The sequence below is a fragment of the Protopterus annectens genome, chromosome 10.part0 (assembly GCF_019279795.1).
Source record: "Protopterus annectens isolate FY-2018-M chromosome 10.part0, PAN1.0, whole genome shotgun sequence".
NCBI classification, from domain to species: Eukaryota; Metazoa; Chordata; order Ceratodontiformes; family Protopteridae; genus Protopterus; species Protopterus annectens.
This window is the reverse complement of record NC_056744.1, coordinates 584,519,032-584,534,443: the sequence shown is the minus strand read 5'-3', so window position 1 is coordinate 584,534,443 and position 15,412 is coordinate 584,519,032.

Sequence of the window (15,412 nt, the reverse complement as noted above, 5' to 3'; positions counted from 1 at the left end):
AAGAACTTGGGACACAGGTGGACAGTAGAATCTCCTTTGATAATCACATCGCCACAGTAGTCAGGATTGGGAAATCCTTCTACATGGCACACCTCATCACAAAAGATTGCTCATCCAGGAAAAAAGAGGTCATTGTTCCCCTCTACTTATCACTCATTAGACCCATTATAGAGTAGGCTGCAGAAATACCTCACAAAGAGGATTACCAGCCTCAAACAGATGCCCTACATAGACTGTCTCAAAAAACGACAGTTTTACTCCGTTGTATATCACCTACTCAGAGGCAATCTCTGCCTACCATACCAAGCTATGTCAAACCCAGAGCTGTTGGACATGCTCCACTTAAAGAAATCCTAATCCCTCTGAGTTACATGCTCTAGGGACCTAAACCTTGTCACCACAATAAACAGAACATGCTGGAGGGATAGATTCCTGTCCCAGAGACTTCCCATACTCTGGAACAAACTACCTATCTATATCAAACAAAGATCCTCATTAGCACTCTTCAAAAAAATCTTGATGATTGAATGGGAAATATGAAATTCAGCCCGGGGATCACCTCTAGGGCACTGCTCAACAGAGGCACAGGAAAATAATTTTCTTGGGTGGCGAAAGCCAGGTTACCTTTTTGACTAGGTTTATATAGGCCCTAGGGCCAATAGCCTAGTACCTACCTATGAACCTATGAATTGTCTCATGTTTACTGACAACCACTTAACCTTTAAGGAAACAGACACAGTATGTGAGAGGTGTACTTACACAATGATGTTGGAGGTTAAACTTTTGCATACAAGCCCACATGCGGTTTTCAAAACCATGCACAGAATACCCACTTCACAAAGAACTCAGCACGCAAATAAACTAGTGCATGCTGAAGCACTTGGATGCAGTCTTCCAAAACAGCAAATATAGCCTAGATCATCTGTTGTCAAAGCTATGCCTCAACAAGCCCAAAAGCACTCAGAAAAAACAATACCTAATACCACATATATATATATAGTCAAACTTAATGAATCCCCAAACACTAATCCCCTAAGGCAAGCAAACATACTTTCCAGGACTCTCATTATAGGGAACTCCATTGTAAGATATAGGGGGGGGGGGCTTTAACCAGGCTGAACAAGGAGAAGAGAACTGCTAGTTGCTTATCTGGAGCTGGGATCCAGCAAATCATGCACACACTCAAGTCACTAGACCACAGGTAGCAGTATGATTCTATCATAGTCCATGTAGGTTTAAGTCACATGAGACATACCTCCCTGGACTATATGAAGAGAGATATTATGGAGCTCTCAGATTATGTGTCTCAGACTGGTATGAGCCTAACACTGAGCAGCATATTACTGTCACTGAGGATAATGCCACAGTATGAACCAAAGATGACTGATTTTAATAATTGGCTATTTTTCTGGTGTCATTCTAAGAGGATACTATATTTGCCAGCTTGGGAAGACATGGTTAACAGAGCATGTTGCTTTGCCAAGAAAGTATCACCAAATTATCACTTTCATTTGGAGAAAATCATTTACTCAGAAAAATTTTAGCTTTTCAAAGGCTCTGTAGAAAACCACAGAAGAGGGTACATGTTTGATAAGAATAAACATAAAATAAAAGCACATAAATGGAAAGAAACACAATGGAGCTCAGTTTAAAATAAATTAGAAAAAAAAAATCAGCCGTATGTATTGTTTGTTGGGATGGGACTCTACTCCTTACTATATACTTAATTTAACAACCTTTCAGGATGCACCTTAGTTACAAAATGTGAAACATCTGAAACTGGAGAAATTCAGAATATCTTGTAATGCACCTGAATGCACCCACATACAACAGTATTGACACATTCCTCATATCTGTAGCCAATAGACTACAAATGTGAGTTACACATATTCAAATTCATTAGCTTTTGTATACTACAATTCAAACCATCCCCACATGACCACATGCTCACACATCATTTATATTGGCAATACGACTGCAAACAGAATCTATGGAAAATAAATATTCAGAGAATGCATTTCAAAATTGACACCTTTAGTTTCCCACCATTACAAAACAAACCTGAACATATGCTATTTGCAGAGTGAATTCCTTATTGCATATTGGGCAAAAACAGAAACCAAAACTGAAAGTCAATGTTTTTATGATAAGTGGTTCAAACTACTATTAGAACAACAATACTGAAAACTGCCTTTACTCTGTCCTCCAACTAAACATGTAGATTCACACTAGTGTCTAGATGCTTCTGCAATATATTTTTTATTATTCATATGATGTAATTTCCTGTTAACTATTTAGGAAATTCTGAAAAGGAAACTTACCAAGCCAGTTTGGCTGATATAATCGTGATGTTCATTAAACCAATATTTCAGCCCAGTGTAGCAAACTGCATAAGTATACTTATTAGTTCATCAGGAAATTCGAGGACTGCATTTAGAATTCTTCAGTGTAAATAATTACTTTCCATTGCATTTATCAGAATGCATAACAGTGCAGGAACTAAATCTTCTGAATCTTATAAAACTGTGTTAGAGTGGCTGTCCTTGGGGTCTCTATAATTAAATATTTTGATAATGCTAGATCATTTGCAATATTATCCAAACCAATAGTTACGAGAACAACAAAAAAAAAATAAAAAGGATAGCACAGGACTAGGGTTAAAGTAGCAAATAAACACAGAGGCAGAATGAAGCAGAGAGTAAATGACAGAGATACTGAGTGAGAGGGATAGTGAGAGAGAGAGAGAGAGAGGGACTCAGACAGAGAGAGAGAGAGAGAGAGAGAGAGAGAGAACTATGCTTAAGTCTAAGAATGATAAATATACATATTCATTTTTGTTTCAAATCACTGTAAATGTATCTCTGTCTCCATGACAAATATATGGAGCAAAATGATAGAGTATCTGCTTTCTGATAAAAAGAAAAGTAAAAGTATTTTGTATATGTGTGTGTGTGTGTGTGTGTCTGTCTGCATGTACATATGCATTCTGTGATAGACCCAAGTTCCATCTATGATTCATTTTATTTATTTTTTGTGAATTCCTCTCCTCTGCAAACCAGAATTGTATTAATTGTGTATACAAGAATGAATTAATGTAAAGTAAAGAGTAACTTACGTATACCTTTTCTATAGTTGTAAACTGCGTTACTAGTTTCAGGTATCATCTGTAGTCCTTGATTCACAATGCACTAAAGATGAAGTACTAGCCCAATGGGAAAAAAAAAACACAAATAGCAGGGCTCGTTATTAAAACATACACCATAACTGGCAAATACAGTATCATTAAAATTTGTCCTAAAATTGACTAAGCTCAATATAAATAACATTATTAAAAACATTTTCCTAAAAAAACTACTATGACAGACTCTTTGAGAAACATTGGTGTTTATAAATTAGATTTGATATGTTCCAGGTTAATTTAACATTCGCAAACAAAAGAAACTTAATTTCATAGGAATTAAAGATCGGTATTTAACTTTTTGTAGCAATTTAAGCTGATTGAATAAATGAGTTTTGATTGTTTTTGCTGTCCTTAGAATAATCAGAACAAATCATTTTAAGAAGGACTTTATGTCTTGTTTGCATCTTTTTCTGTTTGCCTTCCCTGAATGTTGGCTTGTAGAACAGCATTATTACTCTGTTCTTGAAAGATACAATACACAAGTACATATGTAGAGCATAAGAAGAAACATCTTCAGTGTAACTAAGCAACAAGCTGAAACAAGTTTAGTAGGAAAAAGGCATACTTTTGCAGTTTTACAGATGGTCTACTACTCAGTACTGATGATTATAACATCTGGTTAACTTTTTACTGCAGGCTGCTTTGGAGCTACCAGAAAGACATTATGAATTTAATTTTCACGTGTATCCTTCTTTGGAAAGGTGGATCACAATTGTGTTGCATGAATTCACTTTGTTGCATGAGAGCATGGAGTTATATGTTCCAGAAAATGAAGCTGTAGATATGAGATGTAGGCTTCTAATTATTTAATGAAAAGCAGTCGTGAGAGTTATGGCAGACTGTCGATAATGAAAAAATTCAGAATTAATATTTCATTATAGTTTTCAGGTCTTTGATTATTTCCGTTTTGGATATGGTATGAGTTATGATTTTAAAGATGATATACAAAAGATGTTTACATCTAATGTCAAATATAATAAACTGACAAAACTGTGTTGCATTCTGAGACTGACAAAAATATTTGTTGATTTAAAGTATCTAACAAAAGATGAAAAAAAAGCTTTTCTGGACAACCATGAAATTGGTATTTTGTGATTAGCAATTTATATAAAAGTTTCTGGTGAATTTGGGACTCAGAAAAGAAAGAAAAATGTGTGTGTTTTATAGGGAATGTCTTCATTTGTAATAAAAAAGAAGAAAGCCAAATAAACAGGAGGCGTTTGGAGTACATTTTGTTTTAAAATGAGTTTGTCACTAAGTGCTGACTTCAATTATATTGATTTATTGGAAAAACAAATTTACATTGCACTTTGTAGGTCACATGGAGAGAGCGTAAGAAGGTTATTTATTAATTTATTGATTGATTGATTGATTTGCATTAGTTTACTGGGATGGTCCACTGGGCCATAGTAAGCCCATTTTCAGTGGAGGCCAGGGGAGAAAAGCTTCACAATAAAATATCGACAATACATACAATATAATACAATACAATAGATCAACATGATCAGGACATACAATGCAAGAGTCACAGTTGAGAACCATAGGATATGAATGACAATTGAATGAGCAAGGCAAAAATCTGAGTACAATATTACATTACAGTATTAAGGATAATGTGGTTTACACAATTTGAATATCACAGGTTAGGATATAACAAGTTAGGATAATTAAGTTACTTAAGTGAGCAGCTTAGGTTCTAGCGACAGTCTGAATAATTAACAATTATGAAGTCTTAGGCTTAAATATATGAGAAAAGAATTTATGCACCACCAAGCCGAAATGCTGTATTGTAATAATCTCCACAAATTACAGCGTGTTAGGCGTATGTATATATTTCTTGAAACAAATTATAAATTCCAAGATCTTTCAGAAATATAGTGAAACAGCAAGTCTATTTAGCAATTAAGACAGCACTTACTTCATAGAGTTCTCATCAGCTGTGCTAACTTACTTTCACTCTTAAGTTGTAGTCTTGGTTAGTCGTTCCCTTAAAAACCTCAGGATTGATGCCAAGTTAGCAAATGCTTTCAAACTGTAAACTGAAGCCCTTTTTCATTAGTCCAAGTCTCATTAAAACCACAATTTTTTTTTATTTCACAGTTTAAAACGTTTACTTCCACAGGGCTCTCATCAGCTATGCTGACGTGCTCTCAGTTCACAATAATAAGTTCTGAATAATAGTTTTATTTAAAAGTTTTAAAATAAATCCCAAACTAAAAAGCTCGCTCTGGTGAGCTTATTTAGTAAAACACACATGAAAAGTGCTTTCAGCTGTTAGCCTTCTTCAGTTCAATGAAATTTCAGTTTCTTAGTTTCAAAACATAAAATAACTATTAGCCATTCAGATACTTCCATCTACACACTCCTTTTTGTGAGCTAATCATGTTCCTTGTATTGAGTACTTTACTTTGGTTTAGCTGAGACACGCCTCTTTCTTAGGATTGGTTTTAATTGGACTACAGCATTTATCCCAGTGACTTGCATGCCTTTAAGTTCAATATCCATTTAATTTCTTTATTCTCCGTCAAATTTTTAATATCACCTCCCCTGTTGGTTACTGATATTAATTCAATAACCTGAAAAACAAAAGTATGTGTGGGATGGGCTATGACATGATTTGCTATTTTGCTGATCCCGATGAATAATATCTTTTTGGTGCCTTAGAATACGTTCTTTAAATTGTTGGCTCATTTTTCCAATATAAAACACTGTACAGTCCTTACAGGTTGCAAAGTAGACCAGATACCGGCCAATATTTCTTCACCACTTCACATATCTGGGCATTGTCTGTGCTATATGTCAGAGTACACCTAAGCTCATTTCTCATAGTTCCTTTCCTGTTATATGGTAAAGTAGTTCCAATTGTAGTATTCTGATAATAGGGACATCCCTTATTATCTCTTATGCTAGCAATATCTTCATTATTACAAAGGTCTTTTCCTTTATAGCCCCATTGTTGTAAATTTCTTGCTAATGAGACACATTCTTTCCTATAATTAGCTTCCTCTGTACATAGTCTTGATATTCGTGTTACTTGATTGTTCATAATATTCTTATATATATGCCTGGGGTGCATACTATCACGATGTAAGTTCAGTAATAAAACCTTGTGATGGTGTATATTTCAATTTCACATCAAGAAAATCAATTTCTGTCCTAGAGTATTTTATGGTAAACCTTAGGAATTCCGTAGACGAATGTAAATAGTCAACAAATGCTATTATTTATTCTTCTTGTCCTTTCCATGCTAAAAAAATATCATCCACAAATCTCCCATAATATAGGAGATGTCTCAACCAAGGGTTGTTCTCATTCAATATTTTCTGACGTTCCCACTTTGTTAATACCATATTAGAATAGGTATTTGCACATGGAGTGCCCCATAGCTACACCCCACTTTTGTGAATAGTAATGCTCTTCATATACAAAGATATTATTGTACAATATAATATCTAATAAGGTGCAAATAAGGTCAGCATTAAATCCAATCTCTCCAGCTAGATCTCTAATAGCCTCTATTCCATACTCATGCAGTATAACTGTAAAAAGATTGTTCACATCCATATCATATCAACTGAAATTTGTCTTATGAGCTCTCCTGTATCTTTAATAATACTTTCCATTTTAGATAAATGCGGTTTTATTTCTAAAGAGAGATTGGATCTGACCAGCTGAAAGATTTGTTTTTTCTAAGTTCAGGAGCAGCTGGTTTTCAGATCAGAAAGGTATATTTGGCTGGTACTGAGTAGAGAAGTAAGGGCAGAGCAGTTTGATGGTTTTGATATGAATTTATGTTCAGGGGTTAATTGTAAGTATGTGAGATGATGTGGGAGTTCTAGCCAGTTTAGTAGATGTAATGAGGAACAGTGATGAGATGAATATTTTGCATTGGTTATGAATTTAGCAGTTTTATTTTAGCACAAATCAAGTTTGGATGCCAGAGAGGTCTGGATATTCGTAAGAAGAGGGGCACTGTATAGAAGAGATTGTAGCAGAAAGGAAAACGCTAGGGATACTTTTGCAGAGCAGTTGAGGAAGTGTTTGTATCTAGAGAGGATACACAATTTTAATGTGTATTTTTGACATTTCTGTGAATATGCTGGTCAAATGATAGGTTTTCATTTATGAAGACACATAGTAGTTTTGCATTTGTTACAGCCTCAATGATAGTGTTTTTTGAGAATGCAGAATTAATTCATCCTTGTTTAGGGAAGTGTTTGTTTTGGGGTAAATAACACAAGTTTAGTTTTGTTGGGGTTTAGAGTGAGATGATTATTGGTTATCCTTGTTTCGTTAGAAGTGAGGGCATTTTGAGTGAGTTGCTGTAGTTCAGATGTGGAATCAGCGGAGCAGATGATGGTTGAGTTATTCTGGGTATACTGGATGACAGTACCTTGGCTAAGAGTGATGTGGAAGTTGTTGATAAAAATACTGACCTGAAGGGGCCCTAGTATGGATCCTTGGGGCACTGCTGCGGTTGTGTTGAGGAATGCAGAGAAAGAATGTTGCCACTTGTTGATTGTTGCCTATTTGTAAGGTAGTTTGAGAAGCAGTTTAGGGTTGGCAGTGAGATGCCTAAGTTAGAGAGTTTAATGAGAAGTAGAAAGTGGGAGACCTTATCAAAGGCCTCAGAAAGGTCAAGAAAGAGTGAAGAAACAATTTTTCTAGCATCTCAGGTCCAGACAACAGTCCCCATGAAGGATATAAGAGCAGTAGTAGTGGTGTGACCTGGACTAAAACCATGTTGAGTGGGAGAAAGTATTTGGTTATGAAGCAGATAATTAAGAAGTTGAGTATGAATGTATTTTCCAAGATATTACAGATGGGTGACAGGATAGCAATAGGTCGAAATTTGGAAATGTCTGTGTGGTTGCCACCTTTATGAAGAAGGAGAATATATGCTTTTTTTCCAGATTGTAGTTGCGGGGCACTCCTCACTAGGTCTGTTAAGAAGTATGCTGATGGGATAAGCAATAGAGTCAGCTGATATTTGTAGGAACTCTGCAGGTAGGTTGTCAGGGGCATTGATGCCAGGTTTGAGTTTAAGAAACCATTATTTTATTGTGGTAGTAGGTACAGGTGAAAGAGGAAAAACGGGGAGAGGGGAAATAGAGGTGTTTTCTGTGCTGATGGATTGGAAGGAGCTAAACTGGCTTGTGGAAACGTGGTGGTGAGATTAGCTATGGTATGGAAATATGATTTGAAGAGTGAGGCTATTTCAGTGAGTATTTTAGCTGGATTTGGACAAGGATTATTATTTGAGCCTGGGTTTAGTAAAGAATCGATGGAGCTCCAGAATGTTTTGAGGTTTACTTATGGTGGCTTTACAGACTAAGGTAGTCTTTATTTTTAATGACTACACAGTTTACTTGATTACAGAGCTGTTTACATTGTATGAGGTCAGATGGATTTTTGTTTTTTTGCCATAATTTTCAAGCTTTGTCCCTAGCAGTCATGAGTTATTTAGCGGCATGATTCGTTTTTACTCTGTTTTGGCGGAGTGGAGCTAGATTGTTTAGGATCTTGAGAAATGTTGAGTTGAAGAACTCGACAGCCTCACTGAGGGAAAGAACTTTTAGTACATCCCATTTGATGCTTTGTAAAATTTCATTAAGGGCGGTTTGACAAAAGTGGGACTAGTCTCTAATTTGTTTATATTGGTGTTTACTTAGCATTGGGGTAGTTTTATGTTGTATAAAGGCAGGTAGATGTTCACTAATACTATTAGGGTGTGTCCCTGTGGAGGAGATTTTATTTGGGTTGGAGACCATAATCCAGTCCAAGATTGAGCCACTGACATTGCTTTTGTTGGGTCTAGTTTTATTGGTAATTTGCTGGGTGAAATTATATAGGTTGATATTGGTGGAAGGATGGCAGTGGGACAAATCTAGCCAGTTAATATTTACATTGCCCAGGATAATTCTTTCATTTTTTTATATTATTTGTTGTCCAAGCAAGGATCTCTTCTAATATGGGAATGTTATTGCCTGGAGGAATATATAGGACTACAATTCAGAGGCTGTTGCAATTATTCATTTTTAGGAAGGATATTAAAATTTTGGCTGTGGAAAAGTGTGGGATAGACTTAATATATGGTATTATATAGAAGGTGTTTTGGTATAATAGTATGACACCATATTTTTTTACAGGGATCTATCAAATCTTAAACAAGCACAGCCTGGGGATAGGAATTTTGCATTTTTTATGTAGGGTTTTAACCATGTCTCAATAGTGGCTATAATATCTAGTTTATTGTGAGTATTCCAGGCATGTAATTGCAGGATTTTGTTTCTGATACTTTGAAGGTAAAGCGTTGTGAAGTTTAACGATTTATAGGAGCTAGGGGGTTGAGAGAGGAGGAGCTGGAACTTGGGTTGGGATGTATGTGTCTGGAATTTGGGTAGGTTGCATAATGTATGTGGGAGAATAATTGGTTACTGTTTCTTTTTGTTTTGTATTGATAATTTAAAGCAGAGTTTGTATTGTTTTTGCCTTGTAGGGGACAGATTTTTACTTTGATGTATAAAATTATATGTTTTGCATACAGGCTAGAGGATACTTCAGAGAAGCTGGCAAAAGATTGTGTTTGTGTAGATGTTATAGATATAGATTTGTAGTATATGTAAGTTATTTGGAGTGATGTTAAGTGTAGTAGGATGTAGAAGTATAGAGACAGGCTGAGGAGTATTGTATTAGAGATAAGTGACACAACAGAAAAGGGAGGGTGTTTGCTTTAGGGAATTTAAAGTTGTCCATATTAAGATATATAAAGTGTTTGGGGTAAATGGTTCTTGGGTTGAAGATGGGGGTGGTTAAAATGGAGATTATTTATCTTATTAGTGCGTAGTTAGTGAGTGTAGGGTGATTGTGAGATACAAGTTAAATTGGGAGTGATTTGAAGATGAGTGCGCTTGGATGAATTGTAATGATGGGAGGAGCTAGGGTAAGAATAAATTTAATTGAAATGGGGGTAGGTTAGAGAAGCGGAGTGAGCCCGCTCATAGGGCAGGACCTGGTTCATGTTATCTGCATTCTTCAAAAAACTATTAGTAAGGTAGGGGACCTGAGATGTGCAAACTATACAGTACTGTTAAAAACCTTAAAAGGAAAGGACATTGTTATGTAAACATAGAGAGAAATGGAATGAAGGGCAGGAAATAAGACAAACACTATTATTCAACCAGATTTAGACAACTTTTACTGTCTGACAACGTAAATGAAGTGGGAGAAACAGTTCTGTAAAGTGGAAAATGTGAAGTCAAAGTAAAGGGATTATTAGGAGCAGCTATAAAACAGAGGAAAAATGACTGTGCTACTATTTACTGTGGTTTTGTATTAGTAAGTCTGGAAGGGCAGACTTGAACAGAATTAGAAAAACTAAGGGGGCGGGCAAAAATGTCCCAGTGATGTGCTGTGCCTTACAAAAGTAGAAGCAAATACATTAAATGTCAAACATTGCTTATTCCAAGTGTGCCACATGGTAAGCCAGTTCTCACAGTGGTGTAAATTCACTGGATAAGAGACTTGCAGGAGAGAATGTGTTACTAGCTATAAAACCTATGCAGAGGGGGGAGGGAGAAAGAAAGAGAGAATGAGGTTAGGTGAAATCAGTATATAATATCACAGATAAATTAAAATGAGGTACAGCTAGAATGATAGGGAAGTAAGATGAGTTACGACTGGTAAACTAAATTGCCAGTATAGAGAGAAATAAAGAGAAAAGAGTAGGGTGGAGTGAAAAAAACTGTTAGGGTAGGATTAAGTTTCCTAGAGAATAGGGTGGAGTGCAAAAACTGTTAGGGTAGGATTAAGTTTCCTAGAGAATAGGGTGGAGTGGAAAAACTGTTAGGGTAGGATTAAGTTTCTTGATGTAGGACCTGCTTAGTAGTTTGAGATAGGAGAGGGTATTATACAGAAAAAAGGGGGGTAGAGAAGAAAATGGAGTATATATATATATATATATATATATATATATATATATATATAGAGAGAGAGGCGGGTGCACAGAGGAATAGAGAAATGAGAACTGAGAATCTGAAACCGTGCATGGATAATACCTGTAAATAATATACACAGTGCCAATAGACACAGTTTTAGTACAAACATTGCTAGTTCTCATAGCCGACCTTAGGCATAGGCCAACTAGGTGGCCGCCTAGGGTGCTGCTCTAGCAGGGGCACTTTTCCAGTATTATTTGGTGTAGATAAACCAGGATAGGTTCACCGGGTGGTGTGGTGGGCGGTGCCATGGAGCCCTTTTGTCTAGGGCACCAGTTGACCTAAGGCCGCTCCTGCTAGTTCTGATAAGAGTTTAATGACTTAAAACAATGTGTAATGCTTAGTTTAAAAAACAGTACACAGTTGTAGCTCAGCTATACTTTCTTTGCAGTTTTCAGTGCTTTTTAGAGCCCTTCCATTTGGTCATTATACAAATAATGCATTAATGAGCAGGCACATTTCCAAATAGGGTTACCACCTGTCCATCTTTGCGAGGGACAGTCCCACTTTGGGCAGTTGTGTCCAGTGAAAAAAACCTAAAAAAATGTCAAATTTCCTGAGATTTTAAGACAAAATATATTTCTTAAGTTTCCTTTAATAGTTGTATAATACAGTTATTTTGTATCTGGAACACATAAATATTATATAGAATAGCATAAGTAACTCAAATGCTCCATAAATAAGCTTTTATTGTGACAAAAAAGTAAAGTTCTGTCCATTGCACTGGCTGTGGGTATGTTTTGTCCTGTAAAATCTCACATATCTACAAAAAAATTCCTACTTTGGGCACTTGAAAAGGTAGCAACCCTATTTACAAACAGAGAATAATTAAATGGTATACATGTAATATATTGGCAGGATACTCTTTAAAACATTGACTTGCCAACAACTCACTTTTCAGTAACCAGAACACAAGATTGCAACAATGAATTCAAGTCCATAAATCACAATACAGGTGCTAACAGAGGATAGTCGTTTACATGACAAAATACATACAATAAGGAATTATAGCAAAATTGCATAACTCAATTAAAGGCAGATTAATCAGACATCAAAGGAGTAAAATTGGGAAGCAAAGCATTCCCATTCCAAAATTCAGTAATGTAACTTTTCAGCAGGATAGTATGTTTTACCCACATGAGCAGATTGTCTAATTTCTATTTCAACAATAGATTAAAAATCACTTCAGCTGGAGGACGCTTACCACAAGCAGATACACAGGTAAACATAGGTAGTAGTGGGGTTGAAAAGATGACGTGGAATGCTTGGAAAAGTTTTTGAACTTGAATTGCATCATGGGAAGTGAAGGTGGGTTTGAGAACTAATTGGGTAATGGGGATGTCTAATAACTGTGAATGGATCTGGTTTGCATTATCTGCAGTCTTCCAAAAACTATAAGTAAGGTAGGAGACATGAACCGTGCAAACTACTGTTACAAGCTTTAAACTGAAAAGACACTGTTATGTAAAGGTAGAGAGAAAAAAGGAATGAAGGGCAGGAAAACAGATAAACATTATTATTCCACTAGAGCTAGACAATTGAACTGTGTGACAATGTAAATAAAGTAGGGAAAATAATTCTGTAAACTGGAAGATATATCAAAGTAAAGGGACTATTAGGAGCAGTTATAAAATATAGTGGAAATTACTGTGCTGCTATTAACTACTGTTTTGTATTAGTAAGTCAGGAAGGACGGGCTTGAAGTTAGTAAGAACTAAGGTGGGGGAGGTACTTGGTTCTCAAATTTAGAGTTGCCACATTTTCAAATGGCCAAAGTTGGACATTTTGGTACAAACATCAGATTTTGTAAGGTAAAACTTACCCATGGCCAGTACAAAGGACAGAACTTCAGCTTTTTGCCAAAATAAAAGCTTAATTCTAATAGCATTTTAGTAGTTTATTCTGTTTCTTATAATATTTGGGTGTTTCAGATACAGAATAACTGTTTTATGCAACTATTACATAAAATATAGGAAACATGTTTGTCTTAAAATCTCAGGACATTTGCCATTACTTTGAAATCTTTGCAGGACACAACTGCCCAAAGAGGGACTGTCCCATGCAAAGTGGGACAGATGGTAACCCTATGTAAATTCACTGGATAGGACACTCACAGGAGAGAATGTATTAACAGCTATAAAACATTACGTGGTCGAACAACCCTTATTCGAAGTGTGCCACAGGGTAAGTTGGTTCTGACAGCCGTGTAAATTCACTGGATAGGAGACACGCAGGAGAGAATGTGTTAGCATCTATAAAACCCACATGAGCAGATTATATAATTTCTGTTTAAACAATCAATTAAAAATCACTTCAGCGGGTGCATGCACACCACCAGAAGATGTGTAGGTATTCACAGGTAGTAGTGGGGTTAATGTAAGTTCATGCAGAGCTTCAGTTGTGTCTGTTTTAAACTTATAGTGGTTGAAACAAGTGCATCATTTGGGCATGTTTTGGAAGTGTTGCTAAGTTTTCCTAAATTGCATGGTTTTATACTTGTTTCAGTGAAAGTACAGAATACAGAGCACAGCAGAGTATTGAAGTAGCACATGATGTGTAGTAGGCCACTGGATGCCTTTCTGAAAAGCCCTTTCAATTTACGTATTTACTGTTTTAGTCCATCTATACCTGCTGCACTGTTCTTTTGTTCCTTATTGCTTTGCTCAAATAATATTTCCACTCTTTGCAGTTGTTTATTTTTTTTATTCTTCTCTTATTACTACCTGCTGTTTTGATTTCCTCTCTTTTAAGCATGTTTTAAATGTTGTTTCTTCTACAACTGTTCCGTTCAAGAAACTATATCACTGAAGCCTGTGGAGGAGATTTTATTTGGGTTGGAGACCATAATCCAGTCCAAGATTGAGCCACTGACATTGCTTTTGTTGGGTCTAGTTTTATTGGTAATTTGCTGGGTGAAATTATATAGGTTGATATTGGTGGAAGGATGGCAGTGGGACAAATCTAGCCAGTTAATATTTACATTGCCCAGGATAATTCTTTCATTTTTTTATATTATTTGTTGTCCAAGCAAGGATCTCTTCTAATATGGGAATGTTATTGCCTGGAGGAATATATCGGACTACAATTCAGAGGCTGTTGCAATTATTCATTTTTAGGAAGGATATTAAAATTTTGGCTGTGGAAAAGTGTGGGATAGACTTAATATATGGTATTATATAGAAGGTGTTTTGGTATAATAGTATGACACCATATTTTTTTACAGGGATCTATCAAATCTTAAACAAGCACAGCCTGGGGATAGGAATTTTGCATTTTTTATGTAGGGTTTTAACCATGTCTCAATAGTGGCTATAATATCTAGTTTATTGTGAGTATTCCAGGCATGTAATTGCAGGATTTTGTTTCTGATACTTTGAAGGTAAAGCATTGTGAAGTTTAACGATTTATAGGAGCTAGGGGGTTGAGAGAGGAGGAGCTGGAACTTGGGTTGGGATGTATGTGTCTGGAATTTGGGTAGGTTGCATAATGTATGTGGGAGAATAATTGGTTACTGTTTCTTTTTGTTTTGTATTGATAATTTAAAGCAGAGTTTGTATTGTTTTTGCCTTGTAGGGACAGATTTTTACTTTGATGTATAAAATTATATGTTTTGCATACAGGCTAGAGGATACTTCAGAGAAGCTGGCAAAAGATTGTGTTTGTGTAGATGTTATAGATATAGATTTGTAGTATATGTAAGTTATTTGGAGTGATGTTAAGTGTAGTAGGATGTAGAAGTATAGAGACAGGCTGAGGAGTATTGTATTAGAGATAAGTGACACAATAGAAAAGGGAGGGTGTTTGCTTTAGGGAATTTAAAGTTGTCCATATTAAGATATATAAAGTGTTTGGGGTAAATGGTTCTTGGGTTGAAGATGGGGGTGGTTAAAATGGAGATTATTTATCTTATTAGTGCGTAGTTAGTGAGTGTAGGGTGATTGTGAGATACAAGTTAAATTGGGAGTGATTTGAAGATGAGTGCGCTTGGATGAATTGTAATGATGGGAGGAGCTAGGGTAAGAATAAATTTAATTGAAATGGGGGTAGGTTAGAGAAGCGGAGTGAGCCCGCTCATAGGGCAGGACCTGGTTCATGTTATCTGCATTCTTCAAAAAACTATTAGTAAGGTAGGGGACCTGAGATGTGCAAACTATACAGTACTGTTAAAAACCTTAAAAGGAAAGGACATTGTTATGTAAACATAGAGAGAAATGGAATGAAGGGCAGGAAATAA